Raw genomic sequence first — 6,906 nt, 5'->3', positions numbered from 1 at the left:
TGGGGAATTTGTTGCATTTGGCTATCACACTAATACACTTTGAACATGTTATGTTTTGAACTTTGCCGCCTTGTAAATAATGTCTAAAATTGAGCTTTTAAACTTTTGAGTCATGTGCATGAGTCATTTATCTTCATAAAATGTTCGGAAAGATTGTTTTGAGTTTTTATTTATTTATTTTTATTTTTATTTTTGTTTTGTTTTTGTAATTATTTTTGTTTTTGTTTTTTATTTTGCTTACGGACTAACAATCTTTTAAGTTTTCTAATTACCTTGTTTTACAGAGTCAGTAAAACGTTTGTGGGTATCGTATCTGTTAAACCCTCAGGAGACACAACTCCTCCTACTAGGGATGCCTAGAGGTTTAAAGGCTTGTTGCATATGCTCAATGCAATCGAGTTACCTACGAAAGTGGTCTAGTTAACTTCTTGTTTGTTTTTATCTTTGTTTTCCTTTTGTTTTGCTCGAGGACTAGCAAAATCTAGGTTTGGGGGTATTTGATCGGTTCATAATTGTATATCATTTTGTACCCTTCTAGCTTATGATTTGGTTATGTTTTTGAGTTAAACTTGTGCTTTTAATCCTTTTTGTGTTTATCTTTCAGTTCATTGAGCTTTAGGTAATAATGAGGGCTTTGGATAGTAAATGATGCAATCCATGCATGTTAGGGCCTAATTTGGATGAATGGATGAAGAGCTTAAAGACAAACTCAATTTTGGCTACAGCCCCCTGCCAGTCCAGTTCCGTAGGTCATATTGCAAGCTTTGTTTCAGCAACCTACACAGCTCGGATGAGGCAGCATTCTTCATGAAAGTTGTTCCAATGGGTGTGTACTATAACATATCCACAATTCAGCCCCATTGGATAAATCTGGAGTCCGTTACCTAGCAAACACAGAACCATTCTCAGGATGGATCTTATCAGCGCGGAAAATGAGTTAGCAATTTGTTTCGGCCTTAACTTCTTCCTCCGACCTTGGATTAGCCCAAATAACATATGGATGGAAAGAAGACATTCTGAACTTCAATTTCGAGTGCTTAAAGTCCTAATTTGATTAAGAGAAGCCCAAGTTGTAAGCCCTTGAAGTTGCTGGTCATGCTAACCTCAGCATGTGCTGGTTGGATGCTTGGTCATGGTGAGCTAGGTATGAGCTATCATTTCTGGTTGGAAGCTTGGTCATGGTGACATGAAGATGAGCTAGGGCTGCTGGTGGGATTTATTAGTGAAGTGCATCAACCATTTCAGATTTTATAATGGAAGTGTTGTATGCATTAGTGAAGTGCATCAACCATTTCAGATTTTATAAAACAAAGTGTTGTATGCATTAGCCATACTTAATTCAGATTTTCAGCTTCCTTAGGCCTATATATAGTGAGGTTTCCCAAGCTTGTAAACACACCCCAAGGGGGGGAGCTCTCAAACACTTCTCTAGAGCTCCCTTCCCTTCTCTCCCTCAAATTCTCTTAGTTTCTCTTTCTAGTTTTCAATTGTTGTAATGAAATCTTTTGTGTTGAAATTTTCCTTAAGTTTTTCTTAGTTCCACTTTACTTTTCATTATGTAAATTCTTTTCTTTAGTCTCAAGTTTGATTAGTTTCCAAGTTTCAATTATGGTTCATGTTCTTATTCATTATGCTTATAAGTTAATATGCTAGTTTGAATGATTGATCACCATTAAGGCTTGCATGTTAGCTATCTTGGTTTGAATTAAGAGTATACACCATGCTTTAATTCGAATTGAACTATGAATAGGAAGAGTATGTATGGACATTCGACAACAGGGATTAGATACATGCTTGGTTGTTTAAATTGTTCTTCTATGCTTAATGGGTTCTTAATGCTTAATTTTAGGTTAGACAACAAATGATTAAATTAGGGAATTAGGAACACAAGGTTATGACCACACACCATGGCTTAATCATACTTTAGCTAGAATCAATCCATTAATCTAAATTGAACTTGGGAACTTATCTGCTTGAGTTAGTTATTTTCTTTCTTTCTTGTTGTATTTATTTCCTTTTGTTTTCATTTATGTTTTGTGTAGGGAAATGAATTGGATCATTCAATCACCAATCCTCGTGGGATCGACCTCGCACTTACATATGCTAAACTACCAACGGCTCGTGCACTTGCGAGTATCACAAGTTGAGGATGCAACTGAATCCATTTTGGTGCAGCTGTATCTACACAACAAGGAGGATTGAATTGAGCGTATGCAACAAGCCTTTAAACCTCTAGGCATCCCTAGTAGAAGGAGTTGTGTCTCCTGAGGGTTTAACAGATACGATACCCACAAACGTTTTACTGACTCTGTAAAACAAAGTAATTAGAAAACTTAAAAGATTTGTTAGTTCTTAAGAAAAACAAAAAAAACAAAAAAAAACAAAAACGTTAACCTTCCAACCGGACAAAAATGTTAAACTTCATAGACATGGCTCAACAAGGAACAAAACAAGCACTAAGGAAGTTCTAAACATTATTCAAGTGCTACCACAATCTCACAAAAATCATGCTCAAGGTGTGTGTGTGAAGTAGCCATGAAGATACAACTCATGCTTCCCAAACAACAATATGAATTCCTGCAAGAATGAACACAAGTTTGCCAAGCTAAACCAAAATCAATAGGACTTTACTCATGGATGTAATGTAATGGTTAGAAAAGTAATGGATAATGAAGCACAAAGTCTAAGGAACAAAGTAGAGCATGTCATATAAACAAGATCATGGACATTTGAAATGTAAGGCACATAAATTGAAAAGCTCACAACACCAGATTTTGCAATTGAATCACTTCACAATTTGATTTTGACATTTACATACTTTGTATAATATTTGGCCCAATTTTGCGGCTCTTTACCCTAGATCACCTTGATTTCTCCTTATATCACCCTAGGGTCGTGACTACATTGGCCACACTTCTTTTCTCTTTTTCTTTGAATTTTTTTTTAATAGCTCATTTATTGCCTTGAATACATTACAATCTGAAATACAATCATACTCTACATGTCCCCTAGATGGTAGGATGTTTAATGGATGATAAGGTGATAGAAAGAAATGGCTAAGTGTTTGGGCACAAAAGGGTTTACAATGGAATATGTATTGTATGGGTTGATGGAGGAAAAAGAAATAGGCTTAACAAAGATGGCCTAAATCATATCTTAGTTATAACTTAACATTCCAGTGAATCACACAAGCAAAAATGCATACAATTGGGTAAGACATGCAAGAGTTGTATAATCATGGCTAAAGTGCATAGAAAGCTCAAGCATAATTATGTGAGACTTAGCTAGCAAAAGAATAAGATTCAGACCTAACACAATGCTTATCAAATTCCTAAGAGCCATATTAGAAGTTAGACTCATGATTTATCATTGGTGTGGGAAGGAAACTGAAAATGACTCAAAGAAAAGAAACAGAAAGAAAAACGTGAGGTTTCAAATTGCTGTTTTGCTCAATTTCAACATATAATCTGTTTTGACATGTAACTTTCAAACCACTTGGTCAAATTTAACGTTTTTTATGTCGTTGGATTCAGCATGAAAAAATGAAGAACACAACGTGGACCAAACTTTCAAAACAGTAGCAGAAAAAAAAAATTGTAGCAATGAAGAAGCCTACGTTTTCAGACACAAACACAAAAGCTAAAAACTTTCCAGCACCCCTAAACTTAAATGAAACATTGTCCTCAATGTTAAAGCAAAGTAAAGATGATTGAGAACATGTAAATGATAAGGGGAAAAGTTAAGAAGAAGGTTTAGAAAGAAAAAAAAAATAAAAATGAATATATAAGCAACTCACGGATGACCAGTTAAGGGCCTCAGAAAACACAGCCAGGGGATCCGGGAAGGTTGGAGGGGTCACAATGGTCCCGCTTAAAACCCAAACTTCTTAGACACCGAAGGTGTCGCCTAAAGAACTCCTAGACACTGTATTGACGGAAGTGCTCACTGGAGTTACCATAAGTCAGCTCATATGAAAAATCTTTTTAAATTTTTAAATTTTTTATTTTTTTTAAATTTTTATAAAAAAAAGAAACAGAAATTTAAATTAATAACAAGTAAAGAGAAAGGATTGAAATGCTCCCTCTTGAAGCGATTAGGTCGAGTGTGATGCACTTGGAGGTCGCGACTTCTCCCATTGCTCCACACTTCCCATTCTTATGATTGAGGTTGCCATCTCTCTCCATTTTTATTAAGCTGTCATCAATTGCTAAAACAAACACACAAACTTGAAATGGAATTAAAAGGATTAGGAAATAAAAACTAAAATGAAAAGGAAAATCAACACACATCCAATTCCATGCTTCAAAGCAACAAGCGCCAATGGGTTGTGTAAGCTGGGACTTAAACCCAGTTCTCTTGCTTGTTGGGCAATTGTCCTTTTCTGTTGGACTACAAACACAACTTGTCCATTAACGTCATTAACTTTAAAACTTGAAATTGTCTAGAAAAACATGAAAATGAAAAAATAAAAATAAAACAAGTAGGGAAAAGAAATAGAACCAAACTATGTTGCCAATCCCCGGCAACGGCGCCAAAAACTTGTTGCGTAGATACAGCTGCACCAAAATGGATTCAGCTGCATCCTCAACTTGTGATACTCGCAAGTGCACGAGCCGTTCGGTAGTATAGCGTATGTAAGTGCGAGGTCGATCCCACGAGGATTGGTGATTGAATGATTCAATTCATTTTCCCTACACAAAACAGAAATGAAAAAGAAGGGAAATAAATAAAACAAGGAAGAAAGAAAATAACTAACTCAAGCAGATAAGTTCCCAAGTTCAATTAGATTAACGGATTGATTCTAGCTAATGTATGATTAAGCCATGGTGTGTGGCCATAACCTTGTGTTCCTAATTCCCTAATTTGATCATTTGTTGTCTAACCTAAAATTAAGCATTAGGAACCCATTAAGCATAGAAGAACAATTTAAACAACCAAGCATGTATCTAATCCCTGTTGTCGAATGTCCATACATACTCTTCCTATTCATAGTTCAATTCGAATTAAAGCATGGTGTATACTCTTAATTCAAACCAAGATAGCTAACATGCAAGCCTAAATGGTGATCAATCATTCAAACTAGCATATTAACTTATAAGCATAATGAATAAGAACAAAAACCATAATTGAAACTTGGAAACTAATCAAACTTGAAACTAAAGAAAAGAATTTACATAACAATGAAAATTAAGTAGAACTTGGAAAAACTTAAGGAGAATTTCAGCACAAAGATCTCATTATAACAATTGAAAACTAGAAAGAGAAACTAAGAGAATTTGAGGGAGAGAAGGGAAGGGAGCTCTAGAGAAGTGTTTGAGAGCTCCCCCCTTGGGGTGTGTTTACAAGCTTAGAGAACTTCCCTATTTATAGGCCTAGGGGAAGTGAAAATCTGAATTCAATATGGCTAATGCATACAACACTTGTTTTATAAAATCTGAAATGGTTGATGCACTTGTATTAGAAAATCTAAATTGGGTGATGCACTTGTATTAGAAAATCTTGAATTGGTTGATGCACTTCACCAATAGATCCCACCAGCAGCCCTAGCTCATCTTCATGTCACCATGACCAAGCTTCCAACCAGAAATGATAGCTCATACCTAGCTCACCATGACCAAGCATCCAACCAGCACATGCTGAGGTCAACATGACCAGCAACTTCAAGGGCTTACAACTTGGGCTTCTCTTAATCAAATTAGGACTTTAAGCACTCTAAATTGAAGTTCAGAATGTCTTCTTTCCAGCCATATGTTATTTGGGCCAATCCAAGGTCGGAGGAGGAAGTTAAGGCCAAAACAAATTGCTAACTCATTTTCCGCGCTGATAAGATCCATCCTGAGCATGGTTCTGTGTTTGCTAGGTAACGGACTCCAGATTTATCCAATGGGGCTGAAGTTTGGATATGTTATAGTACACACCAATTGGAACAACGTTCATGAAGAATGTGGCCTCATTCGAGCTATGTAGGTTGTTGAAACAAAGCTTGCAATATGACCTACGGAACTGGACTGGCAGGGGGCTGTAGCCAAAATGAGTTTGTCTTTAAGCTCTTCATCCATTCATCCAAATTAGGCCTTAACATGCTTGAATTGCATGAATTATGCTCTCTAAAGCCATCATTATTACCTAAAGCTCAATGAACTGAAAGATAAACACAAAAAGGATTAAAAGCACAAGTTTAACTCAAAAACATAACCAAATCATAAGCTAGAAGGGTACAAAATGATATACAATTATGAACCGATCACTTACTCAACTCCGTTGCAATATCTAACAAGCTCAAGGCCGTATGAAGTTTTATGTAGATTGCCACCGAATTGACATTGAATTTGCAGTGGGCGATTAGGTGTTTTTGCGCCTACAGCCGTACTGCCAAACCACCATTGCAACACCTCACAACCACGAGCTTTCTCCCAAGTTCAATGGCCCATATCAAATTGAAGCTCGTATTGGTACAGTTACTTACCGCCTCCACCTTCCCCCCTCCTAGAAGATTCACCATGTTTTCCATGTATCCTTACTCAAGGCCAAAGTGGGAAGCACAATCACTCCATCATCTCACCTACCTCCTCTTGAGTTTGCTCCAGAGTTCCAATGGCTCCCTGAATCCATCATTGAGCGCCGCTTGATCAATCAACACAACAAACCAAACGTTTAGTGGCTGATTAAATGGATTGGTGTGCTTACTGAAGACGCCACATGGGAGCTGGCAAATGAGATTCTCGTGTGTTTTCCTTCCTTTAACGCCTGAGGACATGCTTCATTGCAAGGGGGGAGGAATTGTTAGGATCCTATGGATCCTAAATCATGCCATCCCATTATCAGTACCCGAGTCCTTTGTCCTTTTAGTTGTAATAACACCTATGGATTACAAAGATTCCTTTTTTATATGTTAGTACTATTCCT

The sequence above is a fragment of the Prunus avium genome, chromosome 8 (assembly GCF_965620075.1).
Source record: "Prunus avium chromosome 8, drPruAviu1.hap1.1, whole genome shotgun sequence".
NCBI lineage: Eukaryota > Viridiplantae > Streptophyta > Magnoliopsida > Rosales > Rosaceae > Prunus > Prunus avium.
The sequence above is the reverse complement of the archived record's forward strand: the minus strand, read 5'-3'. Positions refer to the sequence as shown.